At 39.8% G+C, this 26,303-nt stretch overlaps 1 protein-coding gene across 5 annotated transcripts in view; it reads left to right on the plus strand.

The window, feature by feature from the left end:
- The first annotated feature begins 1,748 nt into the window (after positions 1-1,748).
- The window catches only part of SGMS2 (sphingomyelin synthase 2), a 41,396-nt gene continuing 16,841 nt past the window's right edge, over positions 1,749-26,303 (plus strand). Inside the window, exons 1-2 of one of the 5 annotated variants that reach the window (XM_072862315.1) lie at positions 7,374-7,833; positions 18,210-18,278. The gene's annotated coding sequence lies outside the window, so the exon portion shown is untranslated. Of the gene's footprint in view, positions 2,029-3,320; positions 3,462-7,373; positions 7,834-18,209; positions 18,279-26,303 lie in introns of those variants that run through there. The other 4 variants (XM_072862314.1, XM_072862316.1, XM_072862313.1 and 1 more) reach the window with 4 other exon arrangements.

Here is a 26,303-nt window from a genome sequence, read left to right on the forward strand (position 1 = left end):
TGCCTTTCCTAGTGTGTGCAACCTTGGAGACATCTATATTTACAACTCCTTGTGATTTATTTATAAGAGCAGAACAAGAATCTCCACTCTTAACAATGAAGACATCTCAAAGGTCTGCCTACATATAAACTTGTAGTACCTAAAGTCAAGATTATGCTATGGTGGTTTCCATTGAGATATTTCATGGAAAACTGTCAGCCTCCTCATCTCTTCTGAGATCTGCCCCTCTTCTCAAGCTAGAGACTTGAGAAGACTCTTCATCTTTTTTCTCATCAGATTATAGGAAGAACCCTTCTCCCTGTATTATGACTCACCCTTTCTGCATCCTCCTCCAAATCAATTAAAAAATATGAATCAAAGGCAAAGACACTTTAGAACACGTTTTTACAGCAGTAAATGTACATTTGGCAGGACATAACACTACCCAGATCCCTTTACTTTGGCTTCATGCCATCAGAAGCCATCTAGTCACATCTGTGTGATGATACACACAAACTGGCATAAAGACTCATCAGGAAGTGCTTTTCAGTCTAAAAAATTATCCTTTAATCAAAATTTTCTAAACTGGGGCCTTTGCGCCAAATCTCTTGGCCATGCGTAGAACCATCTTCCCATAAGTAGAACCAGGGCATTCTGCTTCCACATAACAATAAGCCCCAAATTACTTCTGCATACATTTCAAATACAGTGGAACAAAGGTCTACATACATCTTTTCACCAAACTCATTTGTCTTTTGAGTCCTCTGGAAAAGAAGACATGTTAAAGCCCTGCTAATACACAGAATATCAAAAGAAGCATGTCATATTTGAAATTCAGAACTGATAGATGAATCAGCTCTGTCTTTTGCTTCTTCATATCTCTGAGGTTCATGACTCATTCACTTACTTGAAGGGTATCTGTCAGAATGTCTTTAGCCGTTATTTCATAGTCAGACTTTATTCTACAGTCTTGCACAAAGTAATAGCAAGATTTCATTTGAGACTGTTTTGTATACCTTCCACTATTTTTCCTCATACCTTTTTAAACTCTTGGAGAAACAGGCATGGGATTGTATTAAGATCTTACATATCTGAGGAGCATCACACCCTACGCAAAAAAAAATTAACCCAAAGCAGCAATCTTCTGGCATTCACTCCATAACTTCATTAAGCCCTACTTGTTCGTTGCTGGTCCTTTTATTTAAAAGGAGAAAAAGCATCTCCTATTATGCTAGCCAAAAAGAAAACAAAAAAAGTGAGTACTTTGGAAGGGCAAGTAGATAAGCAGCTAGAATAGAAGGATCCTTTACTCCTTTCTGTCCTTTTCGCAGCTTTTATCAGTATTGCCATTGCGCCTCTTCTGAAGCTTCTTGCATTGCCTGCTACCAGAGCCAGGACGGCAGATTAGATAGGAGGTTACCCTAGTATGATAGATCTCTCCATATGTTTCAAACTGAATTTACATTCAGATGATAACAGCAGTCACTTTTTTTTTTAAGTAGGCCACCTGTCCCTCATGCAATTGTGTCAGCTGCTAAGGTTTAAAAATAATTTTTGCTAAAAAAAAGTCTTCATACTAATAGAATCCTAAACTGTAAGATAATGAGATAAAAATTATATTGCTCATAACTTCAATGGGGAGGGGAAATCTTAGCCGTTTTGGATTGCTCATTCACATTCCAGTCTTACTTCCTTTTCCCTCTATTTTTTTGTCCTTGCCCAGCTGAATAAGATAAAATTCTCCTTCATAGAAAAAGCACACACAGAGAGACAAAACGAGATCATCTAGCAACTCCTGTTCAGCTACTGTTAGTTTGTATTAAAATTTAGGGGCTTTTTGTTTGCATTACTAGGGAAAAGCCCTATAAACTTCTTGTTGAAGAGGACAGTTGCTAGCAGTCAAAGGTTTAGCACAAGTATTCTGCTTCAGATGGGCCTGCTGCAAAAAATCCTAAGGCTGAGAAATGAAAAGGAAGCTACATGGGAAAGCTGGGATCAGAGAAGTTAGAGAGGAAAACTATTCAGGAGCATGAAGAGAAGGTAAAGTAGGTAAGACTGAGTAGCAAAGAAAATGGGCTAATTCAGCTGTCAGTTGACTTTGTGATAATTGTTACAGCTAAGCAGTCTTCTCTTAATTTTCATGCATGTAATGTCTTATCCAGAAACTCTTATGATGTTACAGCCTTAATAAGCCTTTTCAGCTGCCTGGCATCATTCTTCTGATCTACTAGTTGTTTCCAAAGATGTCACCTCTTTTCCTAAAGAGGTTGAGAATGTTTCCCACACTTCTGCTTGATGCAGTTTCCTGGAGTCACCTTGATTTTCAAATTTGCAGATAAGAGACAATAAACCAGAATTTATTCTTATTGTTCCCTGATCTCCTGTTTCCCCCCTACACCCTCTGTCAAGTAAGTACCTGCACTCTTACTATTTCTTCTGAAGCCTTGTTTCATATAAGAAAAGCATTTCTTCAAATGCTGTTGTGTATAGAAAGAGCTCTGAAGCTGGAGTCAGTCATTTTGGATGTGTATATTTTTAGATAGAAAATCAATTTTTGGCTTCAGTCTTAAGGGAAACTGGTTTAAAGAAACTGAACCAGTTCTCTTATTTCACAGCTTCTAAAGCATGTCTGATTTCAGATAGTTTGAATACTAAACGCATTACCAAAACCAAACAAGCAGTCGTCCCCCCCCCAGTCCCACCCCGCAGAAGTATCCAAAGGAAAAAAAATAGGGTAACTTTGCGATACAGCTTTTTCTGCTTATGTAAGTGAAACATTGAGGAGAAAGTGCACGGTTTGTTTTCAGTTATTGCTTTGTTAAAAAAAAATTAAAAATCACTGTAGTCTACATCAGTTTTTCTCTTTCCCATGAGCCTTAGCAGGGAGTAGAAATGCCACAAAGCTTCAGCATTTTTTTCCTGAAATTATCCAAGGATGTTCTCAATAACATGCAAGCCTTTGGAAAAATAGTTTGGAAAACTTAGTGTCTCTGCTTAGCTTTTGGTTATGAAAACAGCTAATATAGCAATTTTTGCGGAATGAAGTCCTGTATGAAGTCCTAAGATAAGACAATAATCACTGGCTTTGTAAGTCTCGAAAATTAAACGAGAGTAGCTGGAGGAAGCCCCTACCCTTCAGAGATGCTTCAAGCAGTCCCAAGCTAGACGGGCTGCTCCTGAAGACCAGCCTCGCTGACAACGGCAGCTAGAGGCGGCGAAGCTCCGTTCCCGCCCGGCGGCAGGCAGACGTGGCGGCAGGCGGACGTGCCGCCCGCCAGAGCCAGAGCCAGAGCCAGAGCCAGAGCCAGAGCCGGGCACCTGCGGGGCGCGGCGGGCTGGCTCCTCCGGCCGCCCGCCTGCTATTGGCCTGCCGCCGCTTCCCGCCTCCTTTGAAAGCTTGAGAAGGGCGGGCGGCAGCGGCGCCTCGGCAGTCGGGCGGCGGGGTAGGGGCCGGAGCGCAGGGCCTGGGCAGGAGGCCGCAGGTAATCGCCGGGTGGTTGCGGGGCGGCTTTCTTCACTCGGTTTTTCCTCGAGAGGCTTGATAGGCGGGTTCGGTGGACTTTGGTGAACTTCACGGAGGTTTCTTTGCTCACGGGTCTTCTTACAAAGTGGTAGCGTTAATCAAAGTCTTCTAAGTTTGTACGCTTAGTGGTATAGCAGTGCTTGTCTTGACAGCTTAGTGCTTTATAGTAGGTAGTGTTCTTTTTCTTTGCATATTTGAGTTCAGCTTCTACTGACTTGTTAAGGTAGGCTTGCTGTTTAAGCAGCTGAACTTGTGTTTGTGCTAGCTGTGATGATTTCTAAATGTGTTTCTTAAGGTCCGACTCCTACAATAGTAGGGCAGTTCTATGTACTTTTGAACTGTGATGCTTATGAAGTAATGGTGGAAAAATTTGTCTTATGATTTCTTTTGTGGATTACCTTTTCATCTACTTGTTCAGTTGCCAAAAAATAGTGATATTAATGGGGAACCTATAAGGTAAGCTTTTTTCCTTGCTCTAAAGCCCTTGATGATGAAAAAGAACTGGTGAATTGGTTAAAATAATTATCTGGAGACATAGAATTCATGTCATCACTGTAATGCATCTAATTCCAAAATTGTGTTAGGTGTTGTTAAGTATTTAGGTGTTTGCAGATGAAGAATCTCTTTATGAATTGATAGTCTATGTACATTTGGCTTTAGTGTATCTTATTCTTTCATAATTGGATGGGAATAATAAATCATTCTGGAGTTGCTTTATCTGTTTCAAGGTAGGAGTATCAGCTAGTGCCTTCATAGATACAGTAGGGCTGCTGTGAGAATTGGCGTACAGAATATAATCTTAGGCCTGTATAGAAGTAGTTTGCAGGGTTACCTTGATTTATATGCTACTTGAAGAAAAAGCAAGGAAGAATTATGAGGGATTATACTTGGGGGGGGAGGGCAGTGTAAAATACCTATGTATCTTTTGATCTGCCCTTCACACAGCTGTAATAAAGGCTACAAATATATGTGTACTCATTAGAACATATGTGCTTATTAGTTCTTCCCTATCAAATTTCTGCATAGATGTCTGTTATGGCTTGGCTACACAAGTAGACTATTTTTTTGTACTACTGTTTACCCAGTCCATAAACTGTAAAGTCAGCTTGAACTAGAAATTCCTATATGGTTCTTGCTTCCCCCCACACAAACCCTATCTTGCAGCTTTAGTTCTGTCCCATGGCAGAACTAAGCAGGATTCTGGTGGTAGCTGCCTTTGAAAACTGCCTGGGTGTCTCTTTGGAAATAGTCAGAATTTTAATGCACAGGCTGGCTGTGTTCGTTTATAGAATTACTGTTTCCAATAATATCCCTGCTGATCTCATGAAAGGGGAATAAAATAAACAGTAATGAAAAAGATGCTGGGTTTGTTCCAGCTGAAAGGAACAGTAATTTTTTTCCTCAAAACTCTTCTTCTCTCCATCCCATCTGCCTCCCTGGGAGGTGAGAAGGAATGTGACTTGTATGTTGGTCTCCTCGTGGAATTTTGTATGTGCATGAGAGGTTTCTTTTGCCTTGTAAAATAAATCATCATTCTGCAAGTCTTAAGTTCTCTCCTTTGTATTTCCCGTCTGAGAAGGACCTTGTGAAGTTAATCTAGTTTAAAATAATGATCAAGAGATATGCTGCTAATTCCTCTGCCAAGTTTTGTGACTTCACAAATATGCCACTTGCTCTCAAAAGTTTGTTGCTATGCAAGACTTGCAAACAGTAGTTACCAAATAAGTTACAGACCATCTCCTACAAGCTACTCTTCATAAGATGCGCTTCTGGGCTCAACGGGAGCTCCGTGACCAAGTTCTACGCTTCTTCAACAGGTCACCTGTGAGGATGGACTTGTAGGGTTGGGTGTGAAGTGTAGCCTTGAACGGAGTGAGCTAATGTACTGTTATTTTTTTGTGCTCTCAAATGCAGTGTTTCAAAGAATAATATTTAAAACTAAAGAAAGGACAGTGTTTCAGGGGGCTGTTGTATCTAAATTTAGAAAAATGCCAGTAACTTTTCCCTTCTTTCCTTTTAACCTTCCTTCCTTAAATGGCTTTTTTAATCTAAAAAAAAAAAAAAGGGGGCGTCTCTGTCTAGCGTTTGCTATATCTATATGTATATTTGCCTGTAGAAACTTTTTTTTACTCTTATTGCTGTTTCTACTCTTGAACTGTTACTCCATCAGTCATTATCTTCTTTGTCTAACATCTTCAAGTAAAACCCCATTATGCAAAGACTTGCATGTAGTTAAGTGTGTGCAATTAAGCATATGTATATGTCTTTGTAACCAGTTAAAAGCAAACCCCCTGCCCTGCCCGTGGTACCTCTATCATTTTTTCAGATTTGTTTTAAAGCATGCATTACCCAGTTATAGGAATTGGGGGGGGGGGGATCAGAGCAGGTAGTGAAGAGTGCTGTGAGGTTCCAACAGATTTCTTTGATTCAGCACTACAGGTGCGTATGTGCATTCACCTAGCAACAGGAACAGCAGCAGTCTAGCTGAATTGTTTATAATATACTATTCGTGTTAAGCCTGCAGGAGGGAAAACTTAAAATCCTGGCATCCTGTCTGTACCAGCACTCTGCCTGTTGCTATTAGATCAGGGTAGAGTTTCCCTGTCCCACAGAACTCAGAGTGCAGAAAACGCTTCCACCCTGTGCTGGAATAAAGCAGATTCCCCTTTCCCTTCCCCCAGGCTTTTGTGGGAAAAAACAAAGTGTGAGCAACCCAAGCAGAATCGCCAATAGCTGGGTGCAGGGGGCTTTCCAGGGATGTAACAAATACAAGGTCAGGTGCCTTCCTTGAATCCAGGGCAGTGAACCAGGCCTTCTTTCTTTCATGTGACTGCACTTGTCGCTAACGCCGTTTGACTGTAGGGCAGGACGCGTGTATCTCGGCCAAAGCCAGTTTCGGTGTGGATGAGTTGGCAACTTCTTCCCCCTCTCTCCCCCCTGCCAATCCCATGCTTATTACACTGGAAGACTCCAGCAAAATGTGGTTGCTACATAATGATGGGGAACTCTTTTAAAAACAGAAGAGGGAGGAAAAAACCCTACCCCTCCACCCCCGCAAAAAAAACCCCAAGCAAAGCCAGGGGTGAAGACAGGGGTGAAACACACGAGAAGCAGGGGTTCGGTGACAGTCATCCTTCATCTGCGGACAGAGTTCGGGAAATCCCCCGGCAAAACCGGGAAGCCTTTCCCTGCTCAGGGCCGCGGCGCTCGGCTCCGGCCTGGCGAGGGGGGTGCGTGCGGCGCAGGGCCCGCCGGCCGGGGCAGGGCTGGCCCCGAGCACCTGCGCCGCTGCAGGAGCCGTGCCTCCGCCACCGAGCTGGCTCCCGGGGCGGCAATGCTTATCTCTTAACGAATGTTTTTTTGGGTGCAGTATAGATGTCGGTATCCGGTTTTGCGAGCTGACTTAACCCTTCCCCCGCGGCCGGGGGGCTGAGCCGCCCCCCGAAGAGACGTATGCGGTCTGAAGAGGAGAAGGCGGCCGTGGGCATGGCAGATGGGATCCGGGCGGGGGGGAGCCGTGGAAGGGCACCGGCATCTCTGCATCTGCCAAGACCTCGCGTACCCCGGAGGAGGTGCCATCCCCGGCGCAGTTAAGGCGGCTTGGCCGCGCCGGGAGGAGGCTCCGCCGCCGCCGCCGGGGCCGGCCGCTCGGGGCGGCGGGCAGCGCGCGCGCGCAGAGGCGCGGGTCGGGGAAGCGGTGGCAGCCGGGGGGGCCGGGAGCGAGCGGGCGGGGCCGCGCCGCGCCGCCACCCGCCACCTTTAGCGGCGGGCGGGGGCTCCGTAGAGGTCCTGCCGGTTTTTCTAGCCCTGCCTCTGAATAGCAGCAGCGCCGGGGTGAGTCACTGTTTGGAAATGGAGTGGGCGGGCGTGTGTGTAAGAGGATGAATGATGTCAGGGAGGACTGTGGCTCTCGCGGCGAGCATGAGACTCGCGGTAAAGGCAGCGGCAGCCCCGAGCGAGCGCTGACCGCGGCGCCCCCCGCCCCGGAGCCGCTCTCCAGCGGGGGACCGCTTCCAGCTGCGGCGCTGCTGAGGTAGCGCTGTGGGCAGGGGACCTCTGAGAAGTGTCGCCGCCGCTGACGCCCTTAAAGCCAGTCCCTTTCGCCAGGAAGGAGGAGAGTCTGAGGCTGTGAGAGGAGCAAATTGCAGGGGAAGGTAGAGATTGTGGCAAACTTCCTAGCTGCTGCTGCTGCGTGCTGCTACCTCAGTGGTGGGAGTGTCTGGCCATAAGGAACGGCAAAGCCCAAACCCTGAGGCTCCAAAAAAGACTTTCAGCTGCCTTTAGAGGAGGAACTGCCAGCAGTGCAAGCTTTTGCAAATACAGCTGAGTAGGTAAGTTGGGACGGCACAGGTGGATTAAAAGCGTGGCATACCACAGGTACGCACTTAGAGAACCTCTTTCACAGAAGAGCTCTGCATGTGAACTGGGCGGAGACTGGGAAGAGCAATCCTACGTGATCTCTTCTATTTCTAGAGTATGTATGTTTTACCTGTAGAATAGTCTTAACTTTACTCTTGAAGAGGCCCTTCTAATTAGGGAGGGCACCTGCTGTTTTGATTTCTCTTGTAAGTATATAATGCATGGACCATACTTAGTTTGCTAGTAAAATTTTATGTTCTTGATGTGGGCAATGTCTGCATACCCCTTAGAGCAGTACCACATACCTAGTTGAACACGGACTTCAAAATGCCTGATTTCAGCTCAGGAAGGTAAGGGATAGCTATAAGGATCATAATGGTGTTTAAAGGTGGATTGTTGTAGGGTTTGTTTGGGGTTTTTTGTTGCTCTGTCTGCTCTGCTGAAGCCACTCTTAAACTTCCTGAAGTGCAGCTAAACTAAACTTCCTGACTTAGTGGCAGAGTACATATCTATTAACATTGCATGGTTTCTGGCTTAAATTTAGTTCAAAATCCCTGTGAAAAGTGGCTAATGCATAATCTTCTGGCAAGATAATAAAACTCCTAGAATACAATGTAGATTAGCTGTTGTTCAGTTTAATCCATTTCTAATCTTTTTATTTGATTTTTAAGACCTTAGAAAATCAAATATCTGTCTACCCTGAAACCACTTAGCAGCTATTAATTTATACACAGTTAATTATATAAGTGGGTGGTTCCGTAGAGGTATTAGTGTAAACCGAGCAGGTGCATGATATTTTCTGAGGCAGCAGGCCTTACAGGAGTTTTGGCAAGCTTCACTTTAAGTTGCATTTATTAAATGGTTTGCCTAAAAAACAAACTGCTTTTTAAATTATATTTAATGTAGTTGCCTATGTATATTATTATTTGACAGGGCAGGTCTTTGGAGACTGTATAGCCTTATATACTTTTTCTCTATGAAACCAATAACTTACTCTTTATTTTAACCTAACTTAAATGATCTAGGGCTTAATATACTAGAAAGGTCAATGTGCTTGCTTTCTTTTTTTTTTTCCCCTTTTGGATAGGATTTACATTGCTTTTCAGTAAAATTTGAGATCTATGTCTGATTTTAGAGAAACATATACTTGTGTCTCTGTCCTTCAGAAAATATTCAGATGTACCCTGTGTAATATGTGCAGTCACAAGGGGTATTTGGACAAATCAAAGGGGGGGTGGTGGGGGAAACTTCAGGTGAAATTGTAAGGTGATGACAATAGTATGTAGATAAAGGCCCCTAATGAGATTGATTTCTGTACTGTCCTTGAAGTGAACGTATACAATGGAGAAATGAGAACTTGAAGAGAGTAAAGATGGAATTTTTTTATACTCTTAGGTTGGTAATCTGAATCTAGAATGACTTTACCCCTAAATTTTAAATATTGAGCCATGGTTGGCATGTTGATGAGCATCTGTTTTTCTGGATCATAAAAGCATCTTGTGATTGTAATATAAGACACAAAAATGACAGGGCTTAAAAATCCTGTTTTCATAAACTAGTTTTCTTCTGAATTCAAAACTTAATGTTCTAAGTAGACATCAGAAGTATTATATCATGGATGCAGTATTGTGAAAAACTTCATATTTCCTTATCAATTTAAAAAAAACCCAAACGCTGCCCCCCCCCCCCCCCGTCTCTGGGAGAGTTGAATAAGCGACTTCATCTCAAGTATTTTTCGTTCTAAAAACCAGAGAATTCTTTATTTGCAGTGTATTAGTATACCAATTAAAGTATGAAGACTGGGAAGTAGTGTATTGATTTTTAAGGATTAACAAAATAAAAAAAATAATATTGAAACAAGTGATGGATTTAAAATGAGTAGTTTTTCTTAAGGACCAGCAAATGTAAAAGAAGGTTTTTGAAGAAATGGCTCATTCCAGTTAAGTCTCCTAGTATAGAAATGAACTTTGAAGACACAGATATCTGTAACAATTGCATACATCTTCTGTTTGGATTTTTTTCTAATTTAGATGGGCTGTTGGCCTACAATGTTCTTTGATACTATTTGTGGGGAGTGGACAATACAGATGCTGTGACATTTTATTTAGTATGGATATGGTATTGCAGTGGTCCGAACAGATGCTGGGAAGATTAATGTAACACTAGGTCCACTGTCTTCAGAGATCTCTGTCTGCTGGGAGAATTGTTTGTACCATGGACACCACTGTCCCGGAAGATGCTGCGGACACTAAGAATGTCAGGCATCCAGGCACCACTGCCCCAGCAGATGCTGAAGACCTTAAGAGCTGCTAATGGGAAAGTTTTATGTAACACAGATAGCTCTGTGTTGTCCATTTTGCACTTTTTTGAAAGATATTTCTTAACTATACTGAACCCGACTGTTTTAGTGAGGCTCCAGAACTTAAATAACCACAAGTGTCTCCTATATGAGGACACTTGCTTATGTTATTGCTGTTTGTCTTCCCCAGAATAGCTCTTGTGTGGAGCTGTGCAATACAAAGAATTAAGTACTTACCGATATAGTTGGCTTTGGAAGTCTACTTTATAGCTGTTGATATGAATTTTAATAGGACTAAACTGTATACTAAAACTAAATCAGCTTCAGGAAAACCTGTTATTTACCCTCTAGCTAACATATATGTAGTATCTGTAATACAAGGGGCCTACTGTGCCTTGAGGTCATGCTTGTGGTTGCTGAGTAAAGCTTCCTGCCTTACTGTGTGCTAAGTCCCTTTCAAAATATGCAGTGTCAAGTGTGGGTCCTCTTACTGGTTTGCAGTCTGATGGCATTAAAAAATATTGAAGTCTAGTCTGTTGTACGGATGAAGAAATTGAAGTAGTTTGTCAGAGTATCTGAAGCTGTTGAATTAATAATTGCAAATGGAATGGTTCTTAATAAACCAGTGTTCAGGTCTAAATCCTCAAAGAAAATAGTTCTTTAGCAAGATTACTCGGGAAAGCTTCATTGCATTCACTCTAACAAGACAGTTTTATAGTAAAAAAAGCACGTATTCAATATTTTACTATTTAATTTTCCAGATAAAATACTTTTTCTCAGATGTGTAACCCTAGAAAACGAGAACATCCTGTTCGCTTGAAGGTACCTGAACAAAAAAGCAGGTGTCTTGCTTTTACTTACCTTCCCCAGTTTATGTAGGTTAACTTGTGACTACGATGTTTAAGTTTCAAGGACATCCCACTTATTCTTTATAAACTTTGTGAACAAAAACTAAGTTGCTGCTATTAGTGGAAGTGTGAGGCTTCCAAAGGGTGAGCTTTGCTGTTGCACAAAGCAATGTCTTAATATTCCTGGCTTTTAGAGTTAATTTCTTGCTGCTCCCTTCTGTAGTCTTCTGTTTCCTTTTCTTTATATATTCAGATTTCCTTAGGTCAAATCTTACTAGAATCCTGTGCAATCCAGTAAGCTTCTCACTAAGCTTTGCAGTGTTTTTATGTGTCTGTGGTTACTGATGCAGAGTGGACCAGGGTTGTACACCTGTTCTTCCTTGAGGAAAGGATACTGAGCCTCTTGGGTGCAGCACTGAATGTTTTGGAAAGTTGCATCAGCTTAACTTGGTTGGTTTAAGCTGAACTGATGCAGAGAATTTATGGACGCTTTTGCTTAAGAATGGCTAAATTTATTTTAAATTCATTCAGCATTATTTCTGATTTAGCAGTACTCTGGAATCTTAAATGGAGTGTGTAGAGTTGAATTCAGTTTCTTAGCTAAAACGTAAGCATATCATGGCTGAAATTGAATAGAAAAGTTTGGAGTATAAATAATGATTAAAGGTGTATCTTCAATTACAGTAATGTTACTTTGAAAGAGATGGATGTCATGAAAGAAATCGAACAAAGCAAGCAAAACAAACCCAGGAAGCTAAATATATTTAAGCTGTTCATTCTAATCTGCCATCTGAGAACTTACAAACTGCCTGCAGCAGTTTGTAATCACTGGGTTTTCAGAAACTCCCCAGGCAGTTGGTAATGTTCTTAGTGAAATATGATGTTTCAGAGGCAGGTTTACCTGTTACTTGTCATAAACCAGTATGTCCCATGTAAAGTTATGTAACTTTTATTCATTTGGGAGAGAAGATCTTTTTGCCTAGTGTCTCTGTTGATATGTTAGGCCCAGATCAGTCTTGCTACTGTCTTATGCTCAAATGTTCCAAGAGTGAAGTTTCAAGTACTAATATGGGTTAAATCATACTAGTATGTTTATTCATATCTTGGTTTTATGTAAGTTCTGATGGCAAAGTGTCACTATGAACTAGCAAAACTTACTGGAGTTTGCATTTGTAGAGTGTAATTTACAGGAGGTGTTTTGTTTAATCGCAGATCTCTGGTGTTCATGCCTCTAATACTAGAACTTAAATTTGGTTTGGTTTTTCTTTTCAAAATCTTGGTTAACTGTAAAATAAGTGGGAGTTTGTAACCTTATCGGAGTGCAGGAATCTGTCCAGCCTCAAAGAACAAGCCTCTGGCAGAGCCTGTCTAGAACCTGTATCTTGTAAGACCTAGCTTAAAGCCCTAAGCAAAAGGTAATGGTTTTCCTTTATTTGAAGTGTTATTACAGGTGTTTTGGCATATGTTACCTCCTCAATATATCTTTAATAGAACACTTGCACCTGTAAAAGTCCTTTATTAAGAAGTCACCTGCTCTCACTGATTGTTTTTTCCTGTTGAAATATGTTTGCATTTCTCAGTTTTTCTCTTTCTAGAGCTTTTTTCTGCTTAGCCTCCTAAGATCTTAAACTGTTGTGTGGTGAGTGCTGAACGACTTCTCACAATTAGTTTCAGTTATGCGAAATGTACACAACAGTGACAAAATGTTTACTTATGCACACACCCAAGTTCCTGCTTATGTTCACTCTAGTGCTGGACAGTTGGTTAGTGGAGCAGAGTCTCCTTATTTAGGTGACATAATTTGCTAAAGAGAAACAGCAGTAGGGAAGGTCATGCCTCATAGTCATTAATTCTGTCTTTCGTATGGAGGGCACGGTATAATCCTATAGCTTGTTGATAGTTCTAACAAGTTTCTACAGTAATTACAGCTCATCTAATTTTTTTTTGTACTTCCCCTACATCAACCTTGTAAATGGGAAACAGGACTTGCTGTTTTTACATGCTTTATAAGGGTGCCAAATACCACTGCCCATGTCTTGGTTTGAGACTGAACACAGACTGTATTGAAGCAAACTGTTCCCATCACTGCTGCTGCCTCAAAAGGACATTTTAAAAACTGGAATGCTGTGTTACTGTCTTAACAGTGCTAAAAACACGCTTACTGTAGAATTCTGTTTCATCCTCTGCCAGTTATTCTGGTTCAAATTTATGTATTGCATTTTCAATATAAAACCAAAAGCATTTAAACTGAAATTTTGAAAGCAAATTTTTTTGTTTGTTTAATGTTGAGATAAATTAGTTGCTATGAATCTACTTTGGATTAGTTCGTACTTACTAGTTTTTCTGGTAACTTACCTATTTCAGGAGTGTATAGAAACTACCAATATGTTGTAGCTTAAAAAGTTAACTCATGTTACTTTTGGTTCCTGTGTATTAGGAGCCTGACAAAATTCCTACCAAAGCTTGTGTGTTTTTCCTGTTTTCATGATACTGTACTAATCTGTAAGGATGCTATGTAAGAGTTCTTTACAGAGCCATTCTCAGAAGCATGAACTTGTCTTCATTTGATTTCACTCTGATTTTATATACAATTTTGAGTGTGTGACTTGACAAGAGTTTGCTCCTGTCTTCTGGTATACCACCTTGGTCTTGTAGAGGCTCATGAGCACAACGCTTGGCTCTACTTAAGTAACAAGGCCAACTTAGGACACTTGCTCAGCTGTAGTTATTGAAGAAGTGCAGATGCTCAGTCTGCTGTGTTTTCACAGAGTTGTTTTGTTTCACTGCATATGTATACTTCGCATGCAGCTATAGGGAGTGATTTTGAAATTTTTTGAAAAAAACAACTCTACTTGATGTGGAAAATGTGCCAGAATGCTAAAGGTGGTCCTCCAAAGTGAAGCTGTGTTTCTTTCTGTCCTGTGAGAAAAGGATTGACTGAAATGGGTAGAATCGTGTATTGACTATTAAAAGTGATCATGCACTAAAATAGAAAAACAACTCTTCTCAGTGTTTCTGTTTTCCTAGAAGTATGTTAACTTCCATGATGGATTTCAGTCTTGAGAGGAAGGGCTGTGGCATCCTGTTTGGCTCTGAAGCAAGAAGTATTAAAGACATTGATCCTTCTAAGGTGCCATAGTGAACTTGGAAGTTATTATGAAGACAACTTACTGAAGAGTTGAGTGTTATGGGTTTAAACTTCTGTGCGCTCCAGTGATTGTATCCTGAATTTGCAGACACTATTTAAAATTCATCATCTTAGCTGTATTTACTACCATGAAATTGAATACTACATGTGCTATATAGCTGAATGGCAAGCTCTCTCCACTGAGGACAGCTTTTTTTTTTCTGTGGTAACCATGGTCATTAGCTTCCTCTATGCAGTTCTTAAAAAAAAAAAAAAAAAAAAAAAAAATTGTCTAAGCTATTTTCATTTGTACAAGAAGGCATAAGTATTATGATAAGTAGTCACTTCCTCTGTGTAGAACAACTAATCTATGTAAAGTAGGGTGGAATAATGTGTATGTCTATGGTAAAAGTCAGTAACTTGTACTGACTTTTAAAAGTTAGAAAGATGGATGAAATACATCTCAGCTGACCAACCACAGGACAAGGCACAATGCCTGTCAAGTGTCAAAGCTGAAGTACTTGGGCTAAAGAAATTTTCAGCTCTAACAAAAATCTAAATAATTACACTACTTGGTCTAAAAGTATTTTTCATTTATATGTAGTGTTCCTTTTTTTTAAAAGCATAATTCTACAGATTGCACGCAGTTTACACTTTCCTGTGTACACTGCTTTCTAGTCATTGGACAATCTGAACAAGATAAGTAGCTGCCTGGCTTAGTTTTACTCTGCAGGATGAATGTTTCCATAAACAGTTTCTGGTTTTGTTTTTTTTTTTTCTTTTTTTCTTAATTTGGACTTAGAGAAAGTTTAAAATAAACTCTTAAACACAAGGTTTGGATTAAACTCTTTAGCTCTTTTACATTTGAGGAGCTCAGTACCGAACAACTGAAGTTAAAAAGGGACACTATTCCCCCTCAAAGGCCTGGAGTGCAGAGAAGAGTTGCAGGAAAGCAGGAGATCTCTGTTCTGTTGTGCTGCATTGAGGGCAAACACTAGAACTATGTTTTTTTACCTTACCCACAACTTTTTTTGAGTGTGCATGCATGTGCGCTTTCTTCCTATTCTCCCCCTGCATCCTGCTGTAGTGAAATTGGACACAAAGCTTTTAGCACTGCAAGCCTTTCTAGAATGTGCTTAAGGCAACACAGTTTAGTCAAAATTTGACTGTGATGCATGTAATATGCAGAAAAGGTTGTTGGTTGTCAAAGTCTGTATTGCAATTACAGGCACAACTGCAGGAGGAGTATTGTACTTAGACCTCACATAGTTTGCTCAAAGAACTACTATCTTGATTAGTCTTCTGTAACACTTATGAAAATGCTTACTCTGGTTTTAATGATTTGTATTACTCAGCAGGTGTTAGACTGATATTACAAAGCTTATGATTTGGTGACGTGTTGCTGAGAAAGGAACATGAAAAATCTACTTACGCGTGTATTTATAGTGATATTCTATAGTGTTTTTGATTAGAATCTGGTTACAAGCCTTTCTCCTTTCATCAAAAGGCTTGTAAACTGCAGGACACAGTATTTTTGTTGTTGTATATTTCTAATAGTGGGATTCAATGGAGTAGACGACAGTCTTAGTGGACAGAAAATGTGTTGTTATTTAGGATGACTTTTTTTGTCTTGTCGCTATTATGACTGTTTTAAAACACTGTTTCCATACCTTTCATCTCCTCTTTTCATGAGTCCTATAGGTCTAGGACAGTTCATAGATCAAGTTGAGGAGCAAAGGCAACCTCTGCTTCTTTTTTTTTTTTTTGCCAGTGCTGTGTCACTTCATAATTCCAGGTATGTGAATTGTAAGTACGTGGAGAGGTTTTCTAGGTGTACACTTCCTTAGTTTAGAATGTCTTGGGCATTGTTTGAACTATGAAGTGGCTGCTGCTTGTTTCTCTGCTAAATCTCAGTCTTTGACACAAACTCATTATAAGCAAAATGCCAGACTTGGTCTGAGGGAACAGATTGAAATGCTTCACCTGAAGCAAGTCTGGGGAGTTGAAGGCATGTAGGCCAGATGTACTAATGAATTGACCTATACCTTAGCTCAACAGGACCTTCTTCCTGACATCAAGGCATCAAAAGTGGTTAATCAGTTTTGGCCTAATATTTTATGTACAGCCTGATGTAACTTAAGCCTAGCTGTGTCTGAAAGGACCTTTTTGTCTGTGTTTACCTCTTAGCCAGGCAGCACCTATAGAGTGATTGCCCATGAGGTATTTTTGCAGATAATCTAGCTATATTTCAAATAGATCTTCACGTTGGTACATGCCAAACAACACTTAGCCTTTTACCTAACAGTTCAGAATGGAGTTACTACTTTAGAGAAAGTATGTAGGTGTGTGAGCACCCTCTTGTCTTGGGTTATTCTGTGTATGTGTGATGAAAATAGTTCATATAGTTAAACTGAATAGTAACTTGTTCCCCAGTTTTTTGGTTTGGTTTTGGTGTGTGTTTGTGGTTTTTTTTTTTGGTTTTTTTTTAAATTGCCTGCTGTGAAGTCTGTGCTTCAGCTCAAATGTTGAGGGATAGTGGAAACTAGAGTTCTTGTTGGAAAGTGTCTCAATATGTGTGTATGAATATTCAGTGTTCTGGTGTCTGAACATGCTTAAGGAATTTCACTATGAATTCTGACCCTGGCCACTTCAGGTGACTGCCCTGACTGATTTCTTGCAGAATAAGAGATCACACCTTGTACCATCATAGGGCTTGTACTGTTGCCCCATAGAAGCAGAGTTGAATAGGTCTCAATTCTGTCCAAATGAGTTTCATCAATCTTACTGTCAGACATGAGGAAACTTTGGAAAACAGAGACTGTTTTCTGAGTAGTCCTTTTTAGACTAGGATAGTTTATCACTTTGTTGGAATTGAACTATTTCAGACTTGATATAACTCTTCTGAGTGTGATAGCTTTAGTATAGCTATCTTAGGAATGTAGGAAGAAACACTTTTGGCTTTGGAAGATGTCTTTACTCAATGTCTGCTCTTTACTGCTCTAGACAATAATTCTCTCAGATTGTGTCAATTTGCCCTACCGTTAGAAGGTCACTTCTGAAGCCAGTACATGAACTATCCTTGCTGATAACGTGCAAATCTCTTTTGGCATAATTGGTATTTTTGAGGAAGATTCATGCAGGAGCACAACAGAAATAGCAATATGTAGTCAGATGTGCTTCTTCATGAGAATTCACCAGTTGGTAGACCAGAATAATTGTTTTTACTGTGCCCTAATTTTGCTGAGTTCTGTGTTCTCTTCTTTAAAATTTATTACAATATTTCCAGTTGAACGCTTAGTTCTTTCCTTAGACTCTTGTAACTGATCATGTGGAATTAGTTGATTCACCACTTACTGTACACTATGGTTACTTAGCACACATTCACAACATCACTGGTCTTGGTGAGTCTAGAGATGAGACTAACTTTATTCTCTTAAACAGTTTTGTCTGCAGTTCTGTCTGCTGCAGAATCTGTTTGTCACCTTGTAGTTACAGTCTCTCTGCATTTCACATTTCAGCTAGTCTATTTGACACCTCTTTGTCTTCCCTTTCCGCTCCCAAATCAGTGTATATATAGATGTCTGGCTGGACGTGGGATAAGAATGCTTTGAAATGCTTTTTGAATCATTTTTATAAAATGCTTTCTATTTAGAAATAAGTTTTAGAGCTCTAGGACCTCACATGAAAATGTGACCAAGAACTATGAAATATATTTGTAAACAACTTTTTCCAAATGTCCTTTCTGAAACATTGTTTGCTCACGCATTCTTTTCTGCCCCCCACCCCTTGAAATTTCTCATGAACAGTAAGACAAATGTCAAAACTGGACTTGGGTTCCAGCTTGTGTTTTTTACTGTGGAAATAGTATCTTGACTCAAAATTTAAAGTGATAGTGGTGTTTCTGTTCAAGTCTTTAAACAAAGAAATGGAAAATAAACAATATTTGGCTGCAGCACACTGTGCAACTGATACAAATACCATTTAGCAGACAGTCTGATTGGCCAGCTTGTATTTCCACCTCACATTCATGCTTGATTAGTTTGAGTGATCATTTACTTTCCTATACTTTAACAGGTTCAATGATAACTAGAAGCCTCCCGTGGGCATAACGGGTAGCTTATGGAGTGGAAATTACTACCTGAGGTACGTGGTACAGTGTATCATAAAAGCATTATATGTTGATTCAGAGTAACCTCAGTACTTTCACACCAGATCTTACCAATTGGTAGGGTAAGATCAGTATAACTCCGGTGACTAGATTAATTTCATTTGTACCTTTTTAATCATGCTGTATGTGCATGGACAAGATGTAGATGTTGCAAAGCAGTTGTCTAATGCTACAATGAGAGAATCTAGTGATGGCTTTTCTAGGAGCAATGCTGAAGATGGTACTCGGCTGTTTTCTTGCAGGAATAGTTTTAATCTTGCCGTTTTAGTAAATAGGAATTTTGGATGAGCATCACCAGCTTTCTTGTTTAAATCCTTTCTGACTAACTTGGTTCTTTAAATCCTTTTTAAAAGCTTTAAACAAGCAATAAACTTCTCAAACTATTAGGTGGGAAGAGGAAGGAAAATAAATGAAAGGATTGTTGTGAATGGTAAAAGCCTGTATGCTGAGCCTCATGAGAGGCTTGGCATAAAAAGATTTTGTTATTGCGGTGATGTTCAATGCAGGGTTGTTAAATGCTAGAGGATAGAAAATATTTCTTACCAAAGGCAGGGAATAATGAAATAGGTTTGAATTATTTTGGAGATGTTTAGTTAGGTACTGAGGTAAATAGTAGCTTTGTGAGGGGCAGTAAAAACACATTAATAGTATTCCTGGCCTGTTCTTCTGACCTGTACAGTGAGGCTCAAATGGAGATAGCAAAATGTCTGGGAAAGGTATTCCAGAAAGAATTTGGGTGATATTTGTAATGACTTTCTACTGCTGTCCCACTGTTACCATCCTCTTGAAACTTTACTTAACAATGATACCCTGTGTTGTGGGGAGATAGCGTGCCAGGCAGGAGAAGAGCTAATTCTAAGGAAATGTGTGTTCTGTTCATCAATCTGTGGCAGAAACAAAAATGAAGAAGGAAGTGTTGAAGTGCATAGTACTTAAGTGTTTAGTATTTAAAGCTAAACAGTGTCATCTTCCCTGACTAATTAAATAATATAAAAAGGAAATGTTTTTTTCTTGTCAGCATAATGTGGAAAGTATTTTCTTCTATTAATAGAAAATCTTGAGCTAATGGAACACTTGAACAAGTTTAAGAAAAATTATGGGACTGCATTGGAAGCTGAGGTTGTGATAACTTTTTTTGAACAGTTTTAACTGTGTAGTGTTTAAACTTCATGGGTAGAATTTAAGTGAAAAACCCGGTTACCCATTATATAGGAAACCTGATATAATTTTGGTTATTGCAAACTGGAAGCTCGAATATTATGTAAGGATTCTGTGCTGTTGTTCTAATCCCCTACATATAACATCTGTGTGAGTTGATCATGGTAGTCACTGAAATTGTTCAGTAGTCTTAACTTCTCAGTGTTAGAATTAAACTTACCTGGTTTTACTTCTGAAAGTGTGGCATGAAAAGCTGCAAAAAAAAGTGAGAGGGAAACAAACATTCAGTGTGTGAGCTGGACTTAGATTTGGGTGTCTGAGCCTGTGAACAAACAGCTTGAAAAAGAGGTCTGAGTATTCCCATCTCTATTTTACTGCGGGTGTTGGTTGTGATGTGAGATGCTGTTGCTGCTTGGTGGTAGGTGGGGTTAGGAACTGGTAGTTGTGGCAAGAAGGCAGAGGGGAAGAACAAAATAGGGAGCAGATCATGTTTCATGATCACTTTCAGCCAATCTGTGTGTTTACCGTCAATGATAGAGGATGTGTTGTGTCTGTATCATCCCTCTTGCCATCCCTCTTAATATTCATTAAGCTTTCCAGGCAGCTACGTCAGAGTTGAGCAAGCTGAAAACTGTCTAGGAGTTTTTTGGGTGGGAGAGGAGAAGGTATTCAGTGACTCCTGATTTGTTTGATAGTGTGTAGTGTGCTAGGTTTTTAGTGTTGGCACAGAGGGTAAAACATTGATCAGGATACGTATATAGAATGCCCTAAGATAAAGGGTGGAGGGGAGGAGATACTAGTGTTTCTGAAAAGGGATGTTTTCATTGCTTGAGCCTCTGAACACAGCAAGTGTTGCTCCTATGTAGAGATCCATAATTTGTAATGTGCCAGTTGAACTGAGGGATATGTGAAACTAGCTTATAGTATGATACTAATCAGTTTTAAATATGCTCTGTCCTAAGAATTCATGTGGTGTCTTTCTGCTATCACTAGATGAGGATTACAGTTAATGGTTGTCTCTTTAATGTCATATGCCTTGCAAGGACTAATGTCTGTATTAGGCTTTCGTTAAATGTGAGTTATGAACCTCTGTGTATACTTCAGTGCTGAAATAGCTTTTGTCTGGGTTGTACAACTTGTGCATGTATTCCTTACTACCTGCTAATGTTGTAAAATACTCTGCAAATTTAAGCAATTATTGTCCTCTCACTTTAAACTTTTAGGAAGAGGGTTCTTATTGCTGCAGGAAATATTTGAGAATATTCTCATAAATGTGACCGCTTATTTTGGAGTTGGCACTGCTGCTTTTTGGGAGTAGCACAGGGGGAAAATTTGACAGGCATTATCTTAAAAATTACCCAAATATTTTTAGGGTGTATCACTGATAAATTTACTCTAAGTATGTGACTACTTCTTCTAGCTGCCTGATGGCTGATAAGCTGTAGCAGAGTCACTTTAAAGCACACATTAGTCACCGTGATTCTTCACCACCCTGTACTGAAAGTGGTGACTAATCTCTGGGTCTGACTTTCCATTATGAAGTGCAACCTTTACCCTTGGTAACTAGGTGGAGGATTTCACAAAACAATCTAAAACATTCCTGCCTTCTGTGCCAGGCCCCCCACCCCACAGCTGGTAATCTGCAAATCTGTGTGAGCTAGAACGGATGTTGGGCATCAGATGTGCTGCTAGGCTCTTAACAAATCTTTAAACCTTGCTGTCTCTCTGAGAAGTCGTTGGATAGTTTGAGAAGCTTTGGATAGTGGTTCTTCAACAGTGTCTGCAAAGCTATGGCAGAATGAAAGCAATTAGCAGTGAGAAGCCTGAGATGCTCAGACAGCAAACTAAATAAAAGCCTGATGATCCAGAAGTTTCTTTTGGCACTCTTTTGGAATTATTTTGCCTGGTAAGACTGAGGTAGTAGAGTGACCTCTACTCTTTGTAGAGTGTTTACAATAGTCATTTTTAATGAATGGAAAAAAGGCTGTAAGCCCAACATTTCTTTGCAATGTTGCAAACTATGCAGTGATAGAGCCTTTTTGCCTTTATTCAAAAGCAGCTTATTCAGAGCTTAAGTATTGGTTCAGATTAGCAGACTCTTTTGTCCAGATCTGAAATACTGAAACAGGCTCATTTTGGAGAGGATGGATTAAATAGGAAGAAGACTTATTCTTAATCTCATTCTTCTGGATTGAAGAAGTTGAGGGAGTCCTTAGCCTCTTGGAAAAAGGTCAATATTTCTGTCAGCTCTGTTGAAAAGGGATTTAGCAATGTGCATTGGCAGTGAAGGCAGCCAACGCTATCCTGAGCTGTATTTAATAGGAGCATAGCCAATATTTATAGGGAAGTGATTAGTCCTCTCTGCTCAGTACTTCTTAGCTGTATCCAGAATACTGTGTCTGGTTTTGGGTCCTTGATCCAGGAAAAACATGAACTGGAAGCAAGCCCAGCGGAAGGACCGTCAGGGTGGTCAGGAGGCTGGAGCACAGGCCCTGTGAGGGGAGGCTGGGGAAGCTGGGTTGCTTCAGCCTGAAGAAAAGAAGGCTCAGGAGGACCGAACAGCAGCTCCTTCATACCTACAAGGAGGTCATCAGGAACATCGAGGCCAGGCTCTTCACAATGGTGGGAGGATGAGACACAAGGGGCATAATTTGTAATAAGAAGTAGATACAAATAAAGTAGATTAAAAAAACCAAACAAACAACCTTACACTGTGAGAACAACCATACAGTGGAACAGGCTGCCTGGAGAGGTTGTGCCTCTTTGGAGGTGTTAAAGGTACAGCTGGATGAAGCACTGAGCAATCTAATCTGATGTCATAGCTGATCCTGGCCAGAGGCCTAAAAGACCTCCTGAGGTTTCTTCTAACCTGAATTATTCTGTTAGTGCTTCTGATTCTACAGATGTGACTCTGACCATTCTCAAAACCTTTGTTTTAGGAAAGACTGTTAACCTGTAAATAAAACCATCTTTGTTTGCGCCATGTGGGTTATTGCCAGAATGAGTTACTCTAGCACTAAAAGATAACAAATAATTGCTGTTTAACAATATAGTGACCTTCGTTCTTAAAAGATAAGGGTAAAAAACGGGGAGGAAAATCTAAGCCTGTCATGGTGTCAGGTTCTGAAGGACCTTTAAAGGGCATCAGACTCTTAGTTACCAAATACTGTCCTCTTGAGTCTGGGGACCAAACAGTTGAAGAGTTTGAAGATGCCTTCACATTAAGGCAAACCTACTCAGTAGTGTTCAGAGTGATAAAAAAGCTCAAAGACGCTTTTTTTTTTTCTTGCTTAGGTGGTCAATGGGGTCCTGGTGAGTGCTCTTAAGGAAAAATTTACATAAATTTTATTAATAATCTACATATTTACACATATGTGGGTGTGAATATTTTTGTGCTTTTTGGGACATACTGCTGTGGAACACACTGAATGCTAAATGCCAGAAAAATGGAAACTAATATCCTTCTTACTATTAAGAGGTGTGAAGAAACAGAATTCCACAGAACTGGTAAAACTTGGATTGTACAAATAGATACCCAGTAACCTTGAAGCTTTTCCCCTCTATCTGGGTAAGTGTAGGGATTTAGTAGTCCTAAATGAGAGAATTGCAAAATCCCTCTCAAGAGGTAGAGGGCATATCTGCTCTATTTCTACTACTGAAAAGAATTTTATACAGGGTAAGTAGTTAATGCTTTTTATAAAAGTTCAAATTTATTGCAAGTGACAATCTAATGATAATCTCAGCTCAGAGCATTTGAATGAACAGTACTTCTGTAATACAGCTTTATCTTACTTGTACTTCTTTAGCATCCCATGAGCAAGAAATGTGTTGGCAGCCTATTAGAGAATGTAGATAAACTTGTAACTTTTAGATAAACTGCAGTTCACTTTGTGCATGTATTTGTATATTGTAAGCATAAACACTGTACAGCTGAAAGATGAACACAGCTCTGAAAATATTTTTACTGTAGGGAAATAGAAATGATAAGCAAACCTATTAAACTCAGTCCTGTTTCTGCATACCTAAATGTACTTTGCTCAGATCTGGTTTAGCAGTTGGCTTTTGGTTTTTGGTGGGGTTTTTTTGGTTGTGGTCATGTCCCGTCCCATCCCCCCTGCCAGTGGTCTACATGCTGTGACGCATACATATAGGATGGGAGAAGGGATACTGTAAAAACAAACTGAGACCTGGAATGCTTTTTTTTTAAAAAAAAAAAAAAAAAAAAGAAATCCCAAAAACCCAGTTTTTATTCATTGCTGTCAAGGTAGCGGAGGCTACCCAGCTTCTTTTCTAGTTCTGGTCCCATAAGTAGTCCTAAAAATTTGACTGAAGAAAATACAAACTAGCTAACAGTTGTTTCCTGCTAATTGTGATATAGACAACAATATGATACTATAACTTTCTCTCATGTTATCTCCAATTCTGTAGGTTTTTTTCTGCAGTACTTTATTTACAGACCCTTTTTCTACAACTACCAAATACAAGAATATATTACAGCTGTATCAAATGTTTGAGCCAACCTTAACGAAAGTGAATGAGGTTTAAGCATACTATTGCCTAGAAACCTTCTCCATCTTGGATACGAGTGTGTAGCTTTCCTTAATGTCAGAGTAGATGGATCTTACTGTTTTGGATGCTCTTGTTCCAACAGTATTGTTCATATTTGGAAAAGCAGGTTAGGAACTACTTATTTGGAAGGCCTGTGCAAATTGTGACTATTTGGTCCTTGATAAATTATAGAAGTTAAAATATTTTGAGAAATGTTACAGAAGTTCCAAATACTGGATGAGAAACACCAATTGTGAGCTAACTTTATGTGTAAATGACCTTTATGTGAAAATCGGATGACTAACAAGCTAAATAAAACTCCTTGTTATTCTTAAGTTCTAGCATAAAGAGCCAAATGTAGATGTGCTTTCCTGTCTCAAAGCCGTACCCCCAGTCAACTATTTTATTTTGGATGACAGTCAAATGGGGATGCAGAAACTAAAGGAGCTATTTGCATGAGAGCAAGTAGAAGCTCATGATAAACAGTTAAACTGCTCTTTTTGCATCTTTTTAACTCTTCAGATTTTCTGTGAAATATGTTGTTCCTTGTGGCAATTATGACTTCTGCTGTAATATTGCTGGTTAAGAAGCTCTGCTCCTTGATGAGGGTATGTGTCTATTTTTAGAAGGTATTGAAGTGGTTCCAAAAAGAAAACTCATTCCTAAAACCTGGCTTTATTCCTTACAAGAATTTTATTTATCCTTTTGGGTTACTTGGCCAATTTTGTGTGAGTCTTTTGAGACTTCCCTAGTGGATGTTCCATAGCTTAGAGCAATTAAGTTTGATTTTCAGAACCTAGGTGTTGGCAAGATGGCCAGGTCTGAGCATTGCTACATGGTTACTGAAGAAGTCTAAGGCCTGCTACTAGGCGGTTTATGGGCATATCCTATTTTTATATGGGGGCATTCCAAGTTCAACAAAAGAAGCAATAGGATATCTTACCTAAATTGACGTAAGGACAACATGGAAGCTGAAAGGAACACACCCTTCACAGGGACTTGGATCGATATGTGAACTGAGGACAGGAAGTTGGCAGAAAAATCTGTGAACTTCTGGGGAGTCCTTTTATAGCCTGTGGCAGAGGATGATTAGGCTGTTGGTGCTCTCTGTCGCTTCTCTGGCCACTCAGATTGGCAGTAAGGGACTGAAAGCTTCAAGCAGAGTGTTTTTCTTTTTCGTCAATAGAGTTTCTGCTTTCTTTTAGAATATGAGAGAAACAGGTTGAAAAGGTACTATAAAGGAAAGCCTCTATGTTCTTACAGATCACAGATCAGATGATGTATAGCACCTTGAACTATCAATGTAAACAAAGGTTTGACCACAGTATGCACTCTGCTTGAAATAATCTTGATGAGCCATCAGAAATGGTAGATCAATATGCCTTACAATCCATTTAAAAGTACCAGGAAGGAACACAACTTTTCCTGCAAAGCTGTAGGTATAATTTTGTGTAATAAGTTAATATAAAAACCTGAGTGCCACTCTACGTGTAGGTTGTTAGGTTATTGTTCATCTGTAGTTCAGATGCTCTTTGATCTTTAAAGCTTACTTGGATGTCATTAAACATCTGAAAAAAATCTTCTTATGTTACTAGTGGTGTTAGGTATTTGTGGGGAAGAGAAAGAAATAACTAAGATTGCTATTTACTGTGATGCTCTCTGTTCTTCAGTAAATGCATAATTCTAAAAATGTTTCAACTGTGCAGGATATAAAATGTATGAAGTTTTTATTGTTGATCTCTACATCAGTGACTGCCATGTATAACATAATGTTGAGAAGAAGGGTCTCAACTTAGTAGGTGAGTGCTTGGTAGGCTTGTGTTCCAAAACTTAAGGAGTTAGGTTCAGATTTTTTTTTTTCTATACTGTCACTTATGCGTTCTGTTGTATGCTTATCTTTAGTAGACAGAGGGAATAGAAGAACATGTGTGTTAAGAAAAGCACTTGGAAAGTTGAAATGTTGTTCTACTACAGTTTTAAGTAAGGCTGTTGCTTTTGCAGCTGCTCTAAAAGAATGTTCTTAGTTGTAGGAAGCATCAGAAAGGTTGTGGCCTGGCTGCTGGGTTAAACATCCCCTTCTCTTAGTGAAACAGAGTTTACAGTCTGATTAGTAAAAGGGAGAAAAAGCATCTGAAATAACTACTTGTTTTCTTTGGGGGGTGGAGAGTTGTTCGGGTGGTGTGTGTGTTTGTTTTCATACAGTTGTTGATTAGGGATTTAGAAAAGGTCAACCAGTGACAGTGGATTTCAGAAACACTGCTGAGAGGTTAATTTAGAAATGTTTCTTGACTATT

Source organism: Ciconia boyciana, chromosome 5 (assembly GCF_034638445.1).
Source record: "Ciconia boyciana chromosome 5, ASM3463844v1, whole genome shotgun sequence".
Classification (NCBI taxonomy): domain Eukaryota; kingdom Metazoa; phylum Chordata; class Aves; order Ciconiiformes; family Ciconiidae; genus Ciconia; species Ciconia boyciana.